Consider the following 19,006-nt stretch of genomic DNA (forward strand, 5'->3'; position numbering starts at 1 on the left):
ATCAACTGCTTCTTCGTAGCAATTTCCTTTCTTTAATTACAATTTCCTGTGTAGTTTGACATTTACAATGCAATCTTGGGGGACATGTTTGTGATTTATTATTCCTGCTCCTATCAGGATATCACTGTGCAGAAATGAGTTTATAAAATAAGAGCTCAAATTATTATGGCCTTTGACCAATAAAGCAGGCTCATAACTTCAGGCCTGAGAGAAGAGTATCATTTTTAACAACCCAAGGCAGAAATACTGGAGAGGGGGAGGGCACAGTGTGGGGAATTCGCTGCATGTTCAAGAACACTGCATTGTCTCCTTGGGGAAGGCCAGCTTTGGGGGCAGAAGAACATATTACTAACCTCTCAAATTTATACAAGGCTTTGCAGTTTTGAAGATCTTCCACTGTCATTGATTCACATCATCCCTGGAAGTAGATAGGCCGGCGTCTCTGTCCCCACCTTACAGATGGGGAAATTGAAGTCCAGAGAAGTTAAGTGACTTGCTCAAGGTCACGCAGCATGAAAACAGTCATCTTAGAAACAACACTCAGGTCCAATCTAGCGAGCCCCTTTCCCATGATATGATAACAGCCCCCAAAGGCTTGAGGTACAGTCAGCCCACGGGACAGCCCTTGACTATTCACTAAGGACACGCCGGCCGCCTCTCACTTGCTCCATGCAGGCAGGGCAAGGCCCCATCATCCCCATGTGAGGAGAGGAGGCCGGGAGGGGAGCAGCCTCCACCCCCACAGGCAGAACGGCAGGGACAGCAGAGGAGGACTCTGACCCGGCCGGGGTTTTCCGCTCTGAACTCTGCATCCTTTCCCATGGGTGTAGGTGGTGGTGAGAACAGCCATGACCCAGCTCAGGAAGGCCACCCCCTCCTGGCGGCCACTTGGAGCCACAGAGGCCAGGACCCTGGCATCAATCCCCAGGCTGGGCTCCTGACAACTTCTGCTGCTCCGGACAGACGGCTGCCATGAGCTGAACGCGCAGCAGACCCGACTTGTCCACAGGGCAAACACCCTCTGCAAGTCCATTTCACTTTCAACTCCTGGCAAATTGCCCAGAGCAGCGTCACAGCCTGGCTCCACGGTGAGACCATCACGTGCTGGGAAATCGGAGACGGCTGGCTGGAACTGGTGCTGGACCTGAGGAGGGACCTTGGGTGCAAGGTCTCCACGACTCCCCTCTGGGCCAGGGACCACTCACCTACAGAGGGGGAGGGAGAGAGAGGGTGTGACCAGGCCTGCCGGTCACCACACCCAGGCCCAGGAGACCCAAACCCAGAATGAGAGCAATCCAAGAAAGCCACCTGCGCCCACGTGCCTTCCACGCGGAGGCCCAGGGCTGCCCAGAGCTTGGGGATGGAGCCACAGGTGATAAAAGCCAAGGACGAATTACACAGAGCAGGGGTCATGCTGAATCACAAGGAGTTTCAGATCAGCATTTCAGTGTTCATTCTAGAGTGTGCATCCAGGGGCACGGCAGATATGCCAGGCCCACTGATGTGTGTCTCCTGTCCCTGTCACCAGGGGATGAAGGCACGTTGACTCTGCGCATCAGGAGGGCACCGGTTCTCCACTAATACACTGAGTGTCACTGGCCAGCAGCAGAGAGCTGCCCCTGCCCTGACGCAGGACAGGACAGGTTACCAGGAAACAAAAAAGCTGCCCCACGCATCAGAACAAGAAGAGTGGTATTTAATTCTACAAGGTGTGTAAGTGGTTTTAGAAAAACAGCCTGTATTGGCTTGTTCATTTCTGGCAGCTGCTGTCCAGGGCTGTCATGGGCGGGGGATGGGTTGAATGTGCTATGCACAACTTGGGAGAGCAATTATAAAATTTAAAATCAGTGACTAGCCTGGTAAGTCATTAGTTTCTGGGATCAATGGTGGTAAACTGTGTCTTTCTTTGCTCTGATGCTCTAGGGCTCAATTGCATTTCCAGTTCCAAAACAGGCAACTTCGGGAGCTGGGCTCTTTTATGATGATTCCTTTCCCTGGCTGGGCTTGTGGAGGACTCAGATTTCTAAAAGGCTGAAAGGCTGAAAGGCACGGAGGAGGTGGGTTAAATGCTCTCTCTGGAGTTGGTGTGAGTTTGAACTGGAAAAGCCGATAAAACCCCTTAAGAAGGGCCCGAGAAGCCACCTCCCTGCTCCCTGGAGCCTGGCAGGTTCTCTAAGGACCACGCGAGCCCCCTCATTCTGTGCCACGCAGGGTAGAGCTTCTGTCTCCCACAGTGACAATTACTGTGGAGCCTGTGGCCTCCTGGAGGCTGGCATGGATGGGTGGATTGACAGGCCACGATCCCCTAAGGGACACCAACTGCTATCTGGGGAGGCAGCCAAGGCAGCTGATTGAGTGCCCACTGTGTGCTGGGGCACAATGTTACCCATTTCACAGGTGAGAACACTGAGGCTCAAAGCACAAATGCCTTGGTGGAACCTGGCAGAACTGGGTTCGAGTGCAGGCGGTCAGACATCGCTGCCCGGTGTTCTCACACTGAACAAGCTACTTCTCCCAGCAGCAGACCAGGGAGCTGAATTCATTCATCCGGCTGGGTGGGCTGCAGATTTTGTGGATTTTGGCTTCTACCACAGACACGATCTCTACTTTGTTCGTGAATTTAGTTAATTAATCTCCCAGCAAAGAGAGAAGGATCCATTTTGCTTTACTGTCACTTGATCCGAACGAGTCCACATGAGCAAAATGTGAACTCACACAGCCCAGGCAGTGAGGGCCCCCAGGACCCAGCCTGCCCAGATTCCCCAGCGGTTCCCCCAGCCCACCCCAAACCTCCCCAGGCTGCAGGCCTCCCTGTGTCCCCTCTGCCGCATCCCCCCAGCCTCCTCTGCAGAGCCCAGTGGCCTGTGCCCTTCAGGCCCAAGGCCACCTCCTCCACCTGGAAGGCCGCTGCCCTCTCAGCAGCCACCAGCACTCCCTGCCACCCACGGGTCTGGTTTCTCCCAGGATGTGAACTCCTGGGGAGCAGGGCTGGGGTCTCACTGCTCCCGGAGCCCCCGCAGCTCCCAGGGCTGCAGCCAGTGCAGAGCCTTAGGTGACTGGGCCTCCATCACCTCCCAACTGCCCCAGGGCTCCTGCTGCCAAGGGACCGCCTCCTCCTGTGGGTTACCACCCTGCGTCCCCAGGGAGTGACCGCAGGCTGCACCCCACTCTCCTGCCCAGCCCTGCCTCTCCTGTCCCAGGGTGTCCTTTCTCCTCCTGCCAGCTGCAGTCTCCTCCCAGCTCCTGCTCCCCCTCCAAGCAGTGGCCCAAGGCCTTCCCCCACCCTCTCCTGCCCTGCACAAGCCTGGGTGCTCCCCCCACTCCCAGGGCTCCATCTCTGTGCTGGAGGCTCCACCCCATGTCCCACCCCGCCCCCAGCCTTCCTTAGGGAGCTCCAGACACCCCTGCCCAGTGGGCCGCCCAGCCTCACCCAGAGAGGCCACAGCCACCTCTAACTCCCTCAGCCCAGACTCCTCACCTCTTTGTCCCCAAGCCGGCCCCCACCTCTGTGCTCCACGCCACAGTGCAGGACCATCATCAGTCTGGTCACCCCGGCCCTCCCTCACCTCAAGCCCCACTTCCAGATGGTCACCCGGCCCACACAGTGGTCCTAGCCAGGTCCCATCCTCAGTCTGCTGGCTGGTTCCCCTGCACTGACCTCGTTTCTCTCGAGCTCCACCTGATGCGGAGCAAACTTTCCAAACACACCCCTCATCTCTGTCAATCTTTCCTTAAAAATAAAATTCAGGAAGTCCAGCCTGGGCTTCAACCTCTTTACTGTGAAATGGCAACAGGAGCAGATAGTATCTACTGAGCACTGGCCATGTGTGAAGTACCATTCTAAGTGCTTCACACATGTTATCAATAACTCATTGAATCTTCACAATGCTAGGATGTCCATTTTACAAGCAAGGAAACGGAGGCACAGAGAGGTGCATTAACTTGCCCAAGGTCACACAGCCTCCTGGTGGCCCAGCTGGGATTGGACTCAGACAGCCTGGCTCTAGAGCCCACACTCTTAACCTGCAGTGAACTGCCCGGAATCCAGTGCATTTCATGATCTGATCACAAAGCCAGACCCCCCTTCCCCAAACCCTCCGTTCCAGACCCTCAGCCCCCACCCGAGGCTCTGCCCCTGAACCTCACACACCTCTGCCTGTGCCATGCCTGACCCCCCCACTCTCAGAGGCTCCTTCCGGGACAGCACAGCGTTATCGTCATAGTCACAGGGTGCGTCTGTCTGCTCCTCAGAACTGACTGTGTTCCAGGTGTGGGGCTGGCCCAGGGCAGGGGCTCCCCATGGAGGTGATGTGAGCAGCCAGACACGGTGGGCGGAGCACCAGCACACCAGTCAGGAAGCTGCAGTGCTGAATGACCGCTGTGTTTCTCACGCAATGTGTAAGTGCTCCTGAGGCCTCTACAGCCCTCCACTATGCAGCTGCCATTCAAATGCAAGTCGTCCTGAGGAAAGGCAGCGCCTCTGAACCAACTGTAGGAATTACCTTTGCAGACCTGCCTTAACACAGCGCTTCCCAAATGGGGCCGTGCACCCCCCATCGCCCGGGATACTGTCAGGGCACAGCTTCCCCCTGGCAGCTGTGGGGTGGGGCGGAGATCTGCATTTCCGTCCTCCTGGGTGATGCTGACACTGCTGGGTCACGGACTGCACTTTCAGTGGCAAAAGTTGAAAACACAGGGGCGGCGTTGGGAAAATTTAACACTTCCCAGCCGGTACTTTTGGCCCTTTTAAATGCTGAATTTCCCTAGCTAGCATGACAACACTTCTAGGCTACAGGAAGGAAAAAGGCACCCACGGCATGGGTTGGAGGACTGTGGAGGAGCAGAGGGGTCCACAGTGAAGGGAAGGACACAGAGGCCACCCCTCTCCAAGTGCGTCACCAACGATTCCCGTAAAGCCCCCACGGCTCCCCACAACTGCGGCACGTGCGCTGCTGGATGCAAGCGCAGCGTCACAGCCCTGCTGAGCCTGAGAGCTGAACCACGCACCTGTTCGTCTGGAGCTTCATAAAGGAGCTGGGTGCCATTAAGATTTGTTCTGCTTCTATTCCGGGGTTGAGCAGCACCAGCTTGTCAAACACCTGGAAAAGAGGGCGGGTTTCATTTCCTGTGTGCCCTGTAGTCACGTCCAGGCCAGGTGTCTGCTTCTCTCCTAGCAGTGAGAGCCAGGGGAGAGAGAAGAGGAAGGGAGCCTACTCACCTGCCAGGTGGCTGGTGACATGAGGGGGAGGGCTGACCTTCACAAGAGGCCCCAGGAGGGATGACAAAGGCAGGTGGGCTCACGTCAGTGCACCCGATGGGAGCTGCTCCATGGAGCCTAACGCAGGCCTCTGGCCCCATTCCCAGTTAGAGAGAGCCTCACCTGCCAGGCCCTGTGCACGGGGCAGCACGCAGAACTACAGCACCCAAGGCCTCGCCCAGGTGTCGCTCTGCCAGGACTGAGCCTGGGGAAGGCACCACCTTACACTCTCCCTTCTCTCGCAGAGATACCCTGCTCCTCACTGCCACCTTCTCAGAACAACCCCTCCCACCGCCTTGGCCCTATCTGGCTCCCTCTGTCTTGTCACAGTCTTGCAGGACCCACACGGACCACACACATGGGTGTGTCATGACCTCAGTGCAGCCGATGTTAAACCTCATAATGACAGATCGGAGCCCAGCACTCCCAGGTGGTCCGAGGCCCTCGCTGGCTCCTGGAGTCCATGGTGGCAGCGCTTACCTGGGAACTCCAGACCCCTTCTCTGCGAGGGGCTCCCGGTGAGCTCACCCGCTGAGTCCCCTTGTCTAAGCTCCTAGGGCTGCTGGCTTCTGTGGCCTCCCAGCCTGGCTCAGGGGCAGTCACGTGCTGGGCAGGTAAAGCTGTGCCTAGAGCTCCCCACTGGCTTCTGATACGTCCAGGAGGACTCCCCTAAGGGCCTGGGCCCTGGGCCAGTGTCTAATGTCATCTGAACTGACGGGTGATTTTCCAAGAGGAAACTGGCCTGTCTCCCCTCCCTCCAACACCCCTGTGTTCTATCCACAGCAGCCTAGATTTCTTCATCTGCAAGATGGGCCTAGGCCTAATAACCGTGGCCAGGTGCCCGAGGCTCACGCCTGTAAGTCCCAGTGCTTAGAGAGGCTGAGGTGGGAGGATCACATGAGACCAGGAATTTAAGAGCAGTCTGGACAACATGGTGAAACCCAGTCTCTACAAAAAAATTTAAAAATTAGGTGGGCATGGTGGCACATGCCTATAGTCCCAGCTACTTGGGAGGCTGAGGCTGGAGGATTGCTGGAGCCCAGGAGTTTGAGGTTGCAGCAAGCTCTGATGATGCCACTGCACTCTAGCCCAGGCGACAGAGCCAGACCCAGTCTCAAAAAACAACAAGACAAAAACACAACATTTTATGCTTGCCAGGCCTGTTTCAAAGAGCTGTGGGATTCATGTGACATGATGCGAGGGCCAGCACTTCCTCAACAGTGAATGAGAAACAGCCTTTGGGAACCAGGGTGGGTTTTGGTGTCAGGTGAGGCACGGTGGACTCAGATATCACCTTCTGCCAGTGTGTGACTTCGATAGTGAAGCAGCCTCACTCACTTTGACTCAGAGGCACTCACTGCACAGCAAACACATACACAATACGTCTTCTTCTATTTTTCTTAAAACATGTATTCTTTGTCTTCTGTCTTTAGATGGAGGCAAAGTTATAGGCTATTTCCCACTTTCCTGTTAACTTAGCAAAGCAATAGTGCGAGCACTATGGTAAATGGCAACTGATAGTGGATGTCGCTGTCAGGGAGACAACGGGGTGTGCTGGGGCCTGTGGCAAAACAGAGAGCACAGCTCTAAACAAAGGGGAGGCTGCTCCTCGTCTCCCACTGATTTCGCAAATGCCGTATCTCCGGGAATAGCTGCCTATTAGACAGGCAGATAGAATCTTCCTATTTTTAAGTGTTGGCAACAAATAAAAGTTGTTTCGAAGGCCTGAGTGAGCCAAATAAAACATATCTGTGGGTTGGTTGCAGCTTCTCTAGTCCCTGATATATTCAAACTCCATCTGCTGTCAGGTAGAGAAACTAAGGCACAGAGCTGATCAGTGACCCAACTGAGGTCACAGAATTTGCAAGTTGCAAAGCCCTGTCCTTGTTTCTGTGGTATGCTCCAGAACATACTGTGTGTTATTTTTAACTAGAAGAACATGTGTTTGTGTGAGTGTGTGGATGCACGTGTGTACGCATCCCTGTGTCTCCATGTGCGTATGTGTGTGTGTGTGTGTGTGTGTGTGTGTGTGTGTGTGTGTGTATGCGCACACCTGCGGGCAGGGTGAGGGGTATGGCAAATTGGTGTTTCATTCTTTGAAAATATACTTCTTTGGCCCTCACTGAACATGTGGTTGAGTTAGAAATAGTTTATTCCTTCTCGGAGGGGACTTGAAACTCTTTCTTTGCTCAGGGCACTTAGGGCATGCTTTTAGTCTTTCTTTGCAGCTTAGCAGGACCCAGGGCTTACAGAGTTCCAGATTAAGGGCTCTGTGCATGTCCGTTAAATAAACACATAATTAAATGAATGGCCCCAATCAGACATAATGAGCTCCAGCCTCTCCCTACCAGGAAGGCACACCCCAGACCCCAAGCTCAGAATCGTTTGCTATTTTTGGAACGCATCGTTATTTCCGGGGCCTCTCAGCTTTTGCATATGCCCTTCCTTCCACCTGGCCTGCCAGTCAACCCCTCCAGTCCTGAGACGTCACTCCTCTGGGATCCTTTGGTCAGCTCAGCCCCGCCTCAGGGTTCCCAAAGCACCTCTGCACCTCGACGCTCACCACACTGCAATGAGTTTGTCTGTCACCCTCAGCGGACTGAGAGCTCCTTAGGGCCAGATCTCCCAGCACCCACACCTGGCCCAGTCCTGGTGGGACCCCAGGGAGGGCCACTGGGCTGCTGGCACTTGTTTTCCTGCTCCCACATGGCCTCTGTGCACCTGGCCTTACCTGGATCTGGATCTCATCAGACAGCTCCTTGGCGAGGCCACGCAGCTGCCCAGCCATGGGGTCCAGAGCCTTGAGCACCACCCTCAGCCCAGTTCGGCCTTTCACCCAGCCAGCACGTTCATGGCAAAGTTGTACTGTGACAGGAGCCAGATCGACACCTGGGAAAGACAGCAAATGTGTTGTCAGGGAAAAGGCCTGGGGCGACCACATCCCCCAAAAGGCAGAGCTGGACAGCAGCCCCACACTGCCCAGCCCTCGGGTGCTTATACAGGGTATCTGGGGCAATCAGATCCACAGAAACGAAGCAGAATGACGAGTGCGGATAGTGGGGGGTTCATGTTTAATGGGGACAGAGTTTCATTTGGGGAAGATGAACAAGAGTTCTGGAGAGGGATGGTGGTGACGATGGATGACAATGTGAATGGATTAATGCCACTGAAGTGTACACTTAAAAATGGTTATGATGGGCCAGGCGTGGTGGCTCACGCCTGTAATCCTAGCACTCTGGGAGGCCAAGGCGGGTAGATCGCTCAAGGTCAGGAGTTCGAGACCAGCCTGAGCAAGAGTGAGACCCTGTCTCTACTAAAAATAGAAAGAAATTACCTGGCCAAAAATATATATACAAAAAATTAGCCGGGCATGGTGGCGTATGTCTGTAGTCACAGCTACTCAGGAGGCTGAGGCAGTAGGATCGCTTAAGCCCAGGAGTTTGACGTTGCTGTGAGCTAGGCTGACGCCATGGCACTCACTCTAGCCCGGGCAACAGAGCGAAACTCTGTCTCAAAAAAAAAAAAAAAAATGTTTACGATGGTAACTTTTATGTTATGTGTCTTGTACTACAGTAAAAACAGTCTGTGCTGGACGCCCACTGTGAGGGGTAGAGAGTCACATAAGCCCCATCATGACACTGGTGAGAGGCTGTGTGCCAAGCACCATCCTGCACACTCTACACGCACACATCATTTATCCCCACAGTACCCGGAGGGAGGGTACTCTCGCTGTGCCCGTGTCACAGACGCCTCCTCTGCCCAGCTCCGTGTCCTGGAGGCTGGCTCCTACCAAGCCCCTCACCCAGCTCCCCTGCACCCCTGGCTGACTCTTCCAGCCCCTCACCCAGCTCCCCTGCACCCCTGGCTGACTCCTACCGAGCCCCTCACCCAGCTCCCCTGCACCCCTGGCTGACTCTTCTAGCCCCTCACCCAGCTCCCCTGCACCCCTGGCTGACTCTTCCAGCCCCTCACCCAGCTCCTCTGCACCCCTGGCTGACACCTCCAGCCCCTCACCCAGCTCCCCTGCACCCCTGGCTGACTCTTCCAGCCCCTCACCCAGCTCCCCTGCACCCCTGGCTGACTCCTACCAAGCCCCTCACCCAGCTCCCCTGCACCCCTGGCTGACTCCTCCAGCCCCTCACCCAGCTCCCCTGCACCCCTGGCTGACTCCTACCAAGCCCCTCACCCAGCTCCCCTGCACCCCTGGCTGACTCTTCCAGCCCCTCACCCAGCTCCCCTGCACCCCTGGCTGACTGCTACCGAGCCCCTCACCCAGCTCCCCTGCACCCCTGGCTGACTCCTCCAGCCCCTCACCCAGCTCCCCTGCACCCCTGGCTGACTCTTCCAGCCCCTCACCCAGCTCCCCTGCACCCCTGGCTGACTCCTACCGAGCCCCTCACCCAGCTCCCCTGCACCCCTGGCTGACTCTTCCAGCCCCTCACCCAGCTCCCCTGCACCCCTGGCTGACTCTTCCAGCCCCTCACCCAGCTCCCCTGCACCCCTGGCTGACTCCTCCAGCCCCTCACCCAGCTCCCCTGCACCCCTGGCTGACTCTTCCAGCCCCTCACCCAGCTCCCCTGCACCCCTGGCTGACTCTTCCAGCCCCTCACCCAGCTCCCCTGCACCCCTGGCTGACTCCTACCAAGCCCCTCACCCAACTCCCCTGCACCCCTGGCTGACTCTTCCAGCCCCTCACCCAGCTCCCCTGCACCCCTGGCTGACTCCTACCGGGCCCCTCACCCAGCTCCCCTGCACCCCTGGCTGACTCCTCCAGCCCCTCACCCAGCTCCCCTGCACCCCTGGCTGACTCCTCCAGCCTGGGGGAGGCACCAGCAGGAGGCGAGAAGGGCTGAGACAGAGGCTGGGTGTTTGTTCCCACTGCCCCTTCCTGCTGGCCTGGGGCGAGGAGGGAGCTGTGCTCCTCTGCCTGTGCTCACAGCCCCTGCCCGCGAGTCTCGGAGCTGTGGCGCTCGTGGGGTTCCCTTACCCCCATATACACACGCTGCCCCTCAGGTGGGGAGGAGCAGTGCCCCCCCAACCCCGCTCCTAGTCCCTAAGGTGCTGCACCAGCCCTTGTTGGTTTTCTTTAGCTCATACACACCTCTCTAAACTCTCCCTATGTTAAACCTCCCTTTCAGCGTTCCTCAGTTTCCCCAGAACCCCTGTAGCTCAGCTCTCTGCCCCTGTGCATAGGAAAAATACCCCTAGTGTGTGCCCCAGCTCCTGGGGACTCCTGCTCCTGTGCTGGTGATGCCCCACTCCAGGCTTACCCTGGGAACGATGTCTGCCGAGTGCTGGGACATGGTCCGCGTTCAGGTTCACAAACAAACCTCATCTCAGTAGCAGCCACAGAACTGCAGATTAGATGCGCAGAGACGATTCAGCAGGTCTAACCCAACTTAGGGAACCTGGCAAATGAGAAGTGAATAACCCAGGGGTCCGAGTGAACTGGACAAGGCAGACACTGCCCATCAGCAGGTGCAGACTGAGAGTCCCGAGGCCCGTGTCCAAGAATCAATTCTTCCTTCTTCCTTCTCTCCTTCCTCTCACAGTCACTCCCATCTGCTGAACACCTACCCTGTGCTGGGCCCCACTCAGGTGTCGGGCATATGTAAGGGACTTGGACAGGTGTCGGTGGGGCTCTGGCAGACCCCTCCCCCTAGACTCAGCCTTCTTGCCCTGGTCCTTGGACCTGTATCCAGGTCATGCTGCGGACAGCCCTGAGCACAGAATGTCCCCAGTGCCCCCTTCATGCACACCTGTCCAGCCCTGACTGTCTGTGATCCTCCTTCAAGGCTGGGTCTTGTCCACCCTTCAAAAGTGAAGAGCTGGCATTTTCCATCTTAATAGGCTGCTGGGATCAGCCACGGCTGCTCAGGGAAGATTATGAGCCCAACGAAAGCTCACACAGAGCTGCGGGCCGTGGGTGCAGTGTCCAGAATGTCCCACTGCCTCTGCGTGTGGCTGTCATAAAAGAAAACCTCAGCCAGCACCTCCAGCATCAGAGCTGTGATGGGGACACAGCAGGCCACTGAGTCAGAATGGAGTTAGGGTTAAAATGCGTAGCTGTGGCCACCAACTCCATCAGAATTCTGAGCCAGGAAAGACTAAGAAACAGCGACTGAGCCACAGCCGTACTGACGGAGCGTCATGACACACTGGGCTGCAGAGTTTGCAAAGCTCTTTCCCAGTGATTGTCGCATTCTGCCTCTCACATCTTACAAACAGGTGCTATTCTTATCCTCGGTTAACAGATGAGGAAACAGAGGCTCCACGAGTCACCCAGACTGCCCGAAGCCAGTGAGAGGCAGCTGGCGCTGAGCCCCGGTATTCGGATCTCTAAAATGGGCACAGCGCTGCTGGGCTTCCCAGAGCCTCGTGACGACAGAACGGGACCCAGAGGTGTGAAAGCCTCTGAGTGTGGTGCCAGGCACTCGGTAGGCGCCCAGCAGGAGCAGCTCCCTGCCCCTTTCCCGCTCCTTGGTGCTGTCCACTCTCCCACCTCCACCCAAGTCACAGCTCTATGCAGAAAAGGTTTTCCTGCTCTTACGTGCCGCTGCCCCTGGGGAGCAGCCCCGTGCGCATTTCCTGCTCTGTCCAGAGCGAGAAGAACACAGCAGTAGGCTGACACGCTATTTATCTCAACATTGGATGCCCTGAAACACAAGCGGCCATTCTGGGCCACAGGTTCACCTCCAGCTGGGATACAACAGACTATTTCACTCACTCAGCCCAGCACAGAACCACCAGACTGGAGTATAAATGCTCTCCTGTGCCAGGCCCCAGTATGACAGGGCAGCCACAAAGCATAAATGGGCCCATCAGTGGTACATGACAGGCTTTCTGACCACCTCAGCCCACTCTCCCTCCCTCCCTCCTTCACTTCCTCCCTCTACCCATCCATCGCTCCCTCTACCCCTCTATCCACCTGTCCACCCATCCATCCTTCCCCTCCGTCCTGCCTTCCTCCCACCCACCTCTCCCTCCCTCCACTCAGCCAGCCATGACCATGGACTCCCTGTGCGCTGGGCACTGTTCTAAGGCAATGGGGTACAGCCGTGAGCAAGACAGAAAAGAATGCCCGCCCCTGTGGAACTCACGAGCGCAGGGAGCAGACGAGTGATTCGCAAGTCCCAGGTCAACAAGCCGATGCCAGGTGGCCATCAGGGAAGGAAGCCAAAGGGGATGTGACTGGGTGGGGACTGTGCACAGCAGGTAATAGTTCTCTGTCTTAGAAGATGAGGACATTGGCACGTCCACACTCCATCCCCTTCCTCCTCCCCCAACTCCCAATTTTTTCTGGGCTATGTTATTATTTTTACACCATCTGGGTTTAAAAACTCACATTCTGTTCTTAACTGCACTTCCCATTGGTTCCATATTTACATGGATTAAATGTTCAGCCTCAGCCCTTGACCACAGCTTCTCCCCTCCTGGATTATTCCGTGTGATTCATCCGCTCACCGAGTGCACTTCACTTGTAGGGAGACTTTTCAAGAAGGGACCATGGGTGCCGTGTCCCCTCAGTTCATCTGTCCGCGAGACAGACAGACAAATACCTGTCGCATTTATGCGGGAACCACATGCAGGCTGTGTATGCCATTCTCAGGGGACACCTCCTCCCTGCCCCCGCTGAACACACCTGCACTGATCTCTGCCCCTGCTCTGCCAGGGCGAGGCCACCCTGACCTATCTGCCGTGGAGACGAAGTGCTCTTTGTGCCTCGAGGCCTGGAGGTGTCTTGGCTTTGAGAATTTTGAGCAAACGCATCCAGAACGCAGTGAGCTGTTCGACTGGCTGATTCAGTCCTCCCTTGATCTGTCCTGTATGTCACAGAATGCATCTTCTGTGTGACTGTCAGCTCCCGACTTCAGCAACATCGCTTATGCTCACGTGGTCATCGTGTTTTCCTCTGTGCCACTTGGTGTCCTTTACTTGCTTTTACCAACCAGCTCCCTCTTTCAGCCGCATCCACAATGGTTAAGTCTTTCCTTTTTGACCTTTTTGTTCAATTTCCACAGTATGTATTCTATTCCTCACTGTTCCTAATTCATTTATTAGCTCCTTAATACTGCTTTGATCCTCAATGTCTCCCTTAGGTCTCCAATCTCCTTTTTCATCTCATCTTGATTTTTTTAATCTTCTGATTTTTGAGTTCTTCAATTGGAGTTCTTGTAAAGTTGCTCTAGAGCACGAAACAATTATGAGGAAATTTCATTATGTTCTTTGAGGTTCCATTGCCAAGATGGGATTCTTTCTTTTCTAACATCATATTAGAAACATTTTCAGAGAGAAAAATTGAAAAAGAGCTTTAAGTTGACCCATATCACATTGTTAATATGCAGCCATTTTCAACCTATAAAAACAGCAATTTTATGTTTCACCCTACTACTACGAACATTCAACAGAACAACTTATTCTTAGAATATGTTATCAGCATCATGATACTTCACCCCTGAAGACTTCAGCAGGCACCTCCAAAGAAGAACATTATCCTATATAACTGTGAGTCCATGTTGGGTTCTTCATTTATCTGTTCCTTCCTTCCCTGTGTCTTTCTCTCTTTCCGTCTTCCTGCCTCACTTCCTCCTCGACTGTGTTCGCACAGCACATTTCATCTCACAGCTGCTCGGGCAGCTCTGTGCAGATGCTCTGTGTGCTCTGATGGGGCAGGTGTGCATCCTTGGCTCTCTCCCCACTGTGTCTGGGACCAGGCACAGCATAAGGGCTGGGTCTCTGGGGCTAGGACCCAGGCCCTGTTCCGGCACCTGAAGGCTGGCGGCAGGAGGCACAGAGCTTGGGGGGGCCATGGGCAGTCCCAGTCAGGACACCCAGGCTTGGCTCTGTTTGCAGCAGGAGTGGGAACTGAGTTCCCAAGTCACACTCTGGCCCAGTGCAGCAACCTGGGTCATCCTGGGGTGGCCTGCAGAGGGCTGATATAGGCAGGGACATGGAGTAAGTTCCACCCCCTCTGCCCCATCCCCCCCTTAATCCTGGGTCACAAATAGCCAGGGTAATCCAAGAAATTAATGTTGAGCCTTGAAGGAAGAGATGGAGTTGTGCAGGGGGAGGAGGGCTCAACAGGTCCAGGCTAGACAAAGCCCAGGGTCTGTTCTGGGAGCAATGGGACCCCCAGTTGATCCAGGCCCGCTTGAGGGTGGGGGTTTGTCTTTCCTGAACTGCACCCCACCGGCTCTATGGATCTCAGGTCTGGAGTTCTCCCCCCTCCTCCACGCTCCCTCCCGGACCACTCCCCGCCTGCTCCCCTGCGCCCAGGCAAGGCCGGAACCAACATGAGAGCTCTGGGCATGGGCATGGAAGAATTCTCGCGCTCTGAGCGGAGAGCGGGCCAGTGGGCGTGCTCGGCAGCGCCCTGGAGCCCCCTTTCTTGGGGAGCCCAGTCCCTACCCGACACCTAGCTCCAGGTCGGGACCACGACCCCCGCCGGAGGTTTCCGGGGTGATTCCCGGGGCCTCCTGGCTGGCAAGGGCGCTCCCCGCCTCCCCGCCGAGCCCCGAGGGAAGTGGTGTCCCCAAGAAGTTCCGAAGCCCCCACTCGCCCTCCGCCCCAGGTACCTTGTCGCGGTGGCCGCTGAGCTCCGGGAGGGCGCCCAGCCACTGGGGGTTGGGGAGGCGGGGCAGGCGCCAGGTGTGGCCGGTGCTGCTCCAGCAGGCCAATGTTCTGGTGCCTCACCGCACCCTTGGCGCTCCAGCTCCCGCTGCGCCGACCATCCGGGTCAGCTCCTGCAGGTACCGGCCGCCTTGCCCAGGGCTCGGCCGCGCTGGCCACCGCCCCTGCCCAACGCACGCCGCGCCTCAGATGAGCCGGCGCCGGGGAGCAGGGCGGCGGCGCGGGGGCGCGGGGCTGGCGCTGCCCATCCTCGGTTCCCGCCTCCGCCGGGGCCCGCCCCCATGCCACTGCGTCTCCCGCTCCCCGCGTCGCCACGCTCTGCCACCCAATGCCGCTTCTCCCTGGACAATTGCAAAAGCGGCTAGCAAAGCACAGGCCAGCCCTGGTTTGTCAGACCCCGGCTGCTTCCAGTCACCAGGCCACACCGGCCACTCAGGGCCGCGCACAATAGAGAAAAGTCCAAGGAAGCCCTCCCCCCACAGCACCTTCTGCCTTCCCGGCCGCCGCCGCGGCTCCCTACCTCTACCCCAGGGACGCCGGCGCCGCGCGGCTCCGAGGCTCAGTCGTGGGGGCACTCCGATGCCCGTCCGCCCGCCACTGGAGGGCAGCCTGCAGCCGCCGCAGGGACTGGGCTCCCGCGCTCTGCTTGCCCGGGGCATCGGGGCCCTGGCAGGGGAAACCGGGCTGTGCTGCTGTCCCCACCGGCCCGCCTACGCACTTGCTGCTGCTTCCCGCGTCAGCTGCGTCCTGTCTTCTGAGGTGCAGGGGCGGTAGGTTGTCCCTGGGCTGGAGCGACGGCTGCCAGGCGCCTTCGTCGCCTGTCCTCATCGCTCATCCCGCCTCCCGTCGCCTCTAGCTCCGCTGCAGCAGCTTCGCCTCAACTGCCCGAATCTGCTCAGCTCCTTTCTGGAGATCGGGTGACAGGGAGGGAGAAGCAGGCTGGGTGCGCGGGAGCTGGCGCTGCCAGGGCTGCTGTGGCTTAGGCTGCCGCCGCTGCCACCGTCAACCTCGGACGTCCAGAGGCAGCCAAAAAGAGAGGAGGGGAAGAGGAGGACGGAAGCCAAGGAGGAGGAAGAGGGCTTGAGGTTGCAGAGGCTCTTCTCTCGGTTTGGGATCAGGAGTTGAGGGCACCGGGAGCACCTGGGAGGCGGCTTGGAAAGGGAAGAGACTTGGAGTGAATTGTGTCCCTTGAAAGGTTAGTCCGGGAAACAATTCCTCCTCCTCTTCCCCCCACCCGACCTGCACAGAGAGAGAGAGGGAGGGAGGAAAGGAGGGAAAGTGTCTTGGGCAGTCGGAAAGTAAAGAGTGGATGGATGAGGAGATTCCGCCGGGATAGGGTCAGCCTCTGAGCATAAGCAAGGGACAGAGCAGGGGGTGGCACTGCGCCTCCTCCGGTGGCGGGAGCAGGCGGCAGCGCACCGGAGAGTCGGAGGGGAACGGGCCGCTGCTGGCTCCCGCGTCCTGCACCAAGAGCGCCTGCCCCGGTGGAGGTTCTACTTCCTGCCCCGGGATTCAAGCGGGACGAGTGTGTGTTTGCTCGGGCAGCAGGTGGCGCCCGGGCACACAGGGAAGTACCCACCTCTAATCTTGGGCGGATAAAGGAGAGGGGGCTGCGCAGGAAGAAAAGGAGGGAGGGGGGAAGGCCAGGCGGACCGCCCAGCCAAGGTTCCTGCCGCGGCCCAGAGGCAGGGTCGAAATACCGCTGCCTTGGCGAAGGCGGCGGTGGCGCCCGGTTGCCCCCCGGAGCCCGGCTCACGTGCTCCCACCCGGCGGCGGAGTTAAAGGTAGGCCAGGGATCCGGGGCGGCTCTCTGGGGCCTCGCCCCACCCCCCCGCCGGAGGTCGCCCTGCGCAGTTGTCCTGGGGAGGTGCGCAAATGTGGCTATCCCAGAGCCCCCTCTTCAGGATCACCCTTGACCTGCGCCTCCACAGCGCGGAGCCAGCACTTCGCAGGAAGACGCTGCGGGCACCGGTGGCCGCGTTCTAGCTCCCCGGGGGTGGAAAGGGGCTGCAGGGCAGTAGGAGCGGGCCCTGGCAGCCCGCCCCGGTCTGGGAGTGCGCTCCCCACGGGGCGCGGGCGAGCGCTCACGCACAGACACGTGCACGCAGATACACACGCGTGTACACACACGCACTCTTAGTGGCACAGAGATCCACACGCACACTCGCCAACACGGATGCACTCGCCAACACGCGCATTTACTGCACACACAGGCTCACGACGGGCACACGGAGCGCGCCAGCTTCGGTGAACTCTTTCCCAGGTTTGGTCCTGGCGGTGTAAGAGGGATCTAGCAGGTTCCTAACCCCACAGCTGCCCGACTTTCCCTACAACTTACCTCAATTGAACCTTCGCCTAAGAACTCCCTTTCTGCCAAGTCTCGATGCTGTGCCCAGGGCTGTCTCTGGGTTAGGTGAACACCATAACGGCCACAGTCCTTGCTCTCAAGGCGGAGCGCTGTTGAAAATGAACCTCTTTTCATCCTTGAGTAACACAAAGCTCTGAAAAGTTAGGTTCAGGTTTTCACACATGGCAACCACAATTATTCTGGACTAATTCCGAAACAAAAACTTTCCCCTGGGGAAGAATTTTTTTTCCCAAGGCACAAACCGCAGCGGGAACAAACCCGCCCCCGGCAGCCCCAGGCGGGGAATCGGGCGTCTCCACCCCACCGCGCGCCGCTTCGCTTACAGCGGCGGGAACCCAGGCTTCTTCCCGGTCTGGGAACGCTTCGCTGCGGCGGCGAGGGAGCCCCGTCACTCGGCTACAGCCCCGCGGACAGGGGAGGGACGGGTCTGACGGGAACCAAAGTGGCATCGCGGTAAGCTCGGGGCCTGTGCTCACCCGGGACCCTATTTGCAAAGGGGCGGGGTGAATCAGGGTGGGAAAAGGCTCAGGCGCTCCAGGGGCGGAGCCAGTGTCTGATTGACAGCCCAAAGGCTAATGAAGGAAGAAACGGCTGCTCAAGGAACGCACCGTCTACAGTTGAACTGTCACCGGCTCATAGGAGTTCTAACGGGTTTTACCTGTCAGTTATTAATCTGGCTCGGCTTGGCCAAGTGCTTTCAAACTTACCTTCGCTGGCGATTTCTACAAAGTTTGGGGGACCCTATCACCCATTTTGTCTAGAGCACTTTGGGGAGCACTATTACCCATGTCCATTTTACAGATGCGGCAACTGAAGCTTCCAGGCGCTAATCCAAGCAAGGACACAGCTGGGATCCCCGTCTAGCCAATCTGACCCTACAGCCCATCCTGTTAAGGGGTCTGCAATTCTACTGGCCTTTAGAACTGGGAATCAGGGCGGAGCAGGGTCCCGTAAAGAGACTGGATGAATGTGGCTGAGCAGATCGCTGGCGGAAGTGTCATAGGAGTGGACAGAAATACTGATAAATAGCTGGCAGGGTCCTACCCAATGTGAGAGCTGAGAGGATGGAGATGGGCGGGGAGACAGGAGAGAGGAAGGTGAGAATGTGGCCGCTATGGGCCAGGCTGTCCCCCGGCTGCAGGAGCCTGGCAGCACCGCAGCATGATGTGGCTTTGGGTTAACAGCAGGTGCAGAAAAGCTGTGTGTTGGGGCTGTGTGTTTGGAGCATAGCAGTGTTGTAGTACCTAGAAGACAGTTGCCTCGGTCTGCTGGGGCTGTCATAACAACACACCATAGACAAGGTGGCTTAGACAAATTAATTTTCTCACAGCCTCAGAGGCTGAGAAGTGTGAGATCAATGTGCTGGCAGATGCGGTTCCTGGTGATGTCTCTTTCTGGCCACCATCTATCTGTTCTCCCATGGTGGACCAAGATCTCTCTCTCTCTCTCTCTCTTTCTCCTCTTATAAAGCCATCAGTTGTGTTGGATTATGACCACACCCCTGTGACCTCCTTTAACCTTAAGTGCCTCTTTAAAAGCCTTATCTCCAAATACAGTCACATTGGGGGTTAGGCCTTCAACACATGAATTTGGGGGGAGACAGCCCATTTCGTAAGACATGGGGAGGTTAAATAAAGTTTTGAATGAAGATAAATCAGAACATTTAAATAAATAAACAAACAAAACTTGCTGGTAGTAAACTGAGCCTGGCCTAATTTGCTGTGGGTTTTTTTGTTTGTTTGTTTTTTGAG

At 57.0% G+C, this 19,006-nt stretch overlaps 1 long non-coding RNA gene across 6 annotated transcripts; it reads right to left on the bottom strand.

The window, feature by feature from the left end:
• On the bottom strand, positions 1-17,358 carry LOC123638117. 6 transcript variants are annotated; one of them, XR_006735182.1, is made up of 6 exons: positions 17,226-17,358; positions 15,606-15,793; positions 10,528-10,665; positions 7,989-8,146; positions 5,008-5,099; positions 1-1,205 (listed from the first exon to the last, which is right to left on the bottom strand). It is a non-coding gene; the product is annotated as an uncharacterized LOC123638117 (long non-coding RNA). The 6 variants fall into 6 exon arrangements; XR_006735181.1 differs by lacking the exons at positions 15,606-15,793; positions 17,226-17,358 and adding exons at positions 12,358-12,459; positions 12,603-13,083; XR_006735180.1 differs by lacking the exons at positions 15,606-15,793; positions 17,226-17,358 and adding exons at positions 12,358-12,487; positions 12,603-13,083.
• Positions 17,359-19,006: the final 1,648 nt, after the last annotated feature.

This window comes from Lemur catta, chromosome 5 (genome assembly GCF_020740605.2).
Source record: "Lemur catta isolate mLemCat1 chromosome 5, mLemCat1.pri, whole genome shotgun sequence".
Taxonomy (NCBI): Eukaryota; Metazoa; Chordata; class Mammalia; order Primates; family Lemuridae; genus Lemur; species Lemur catta.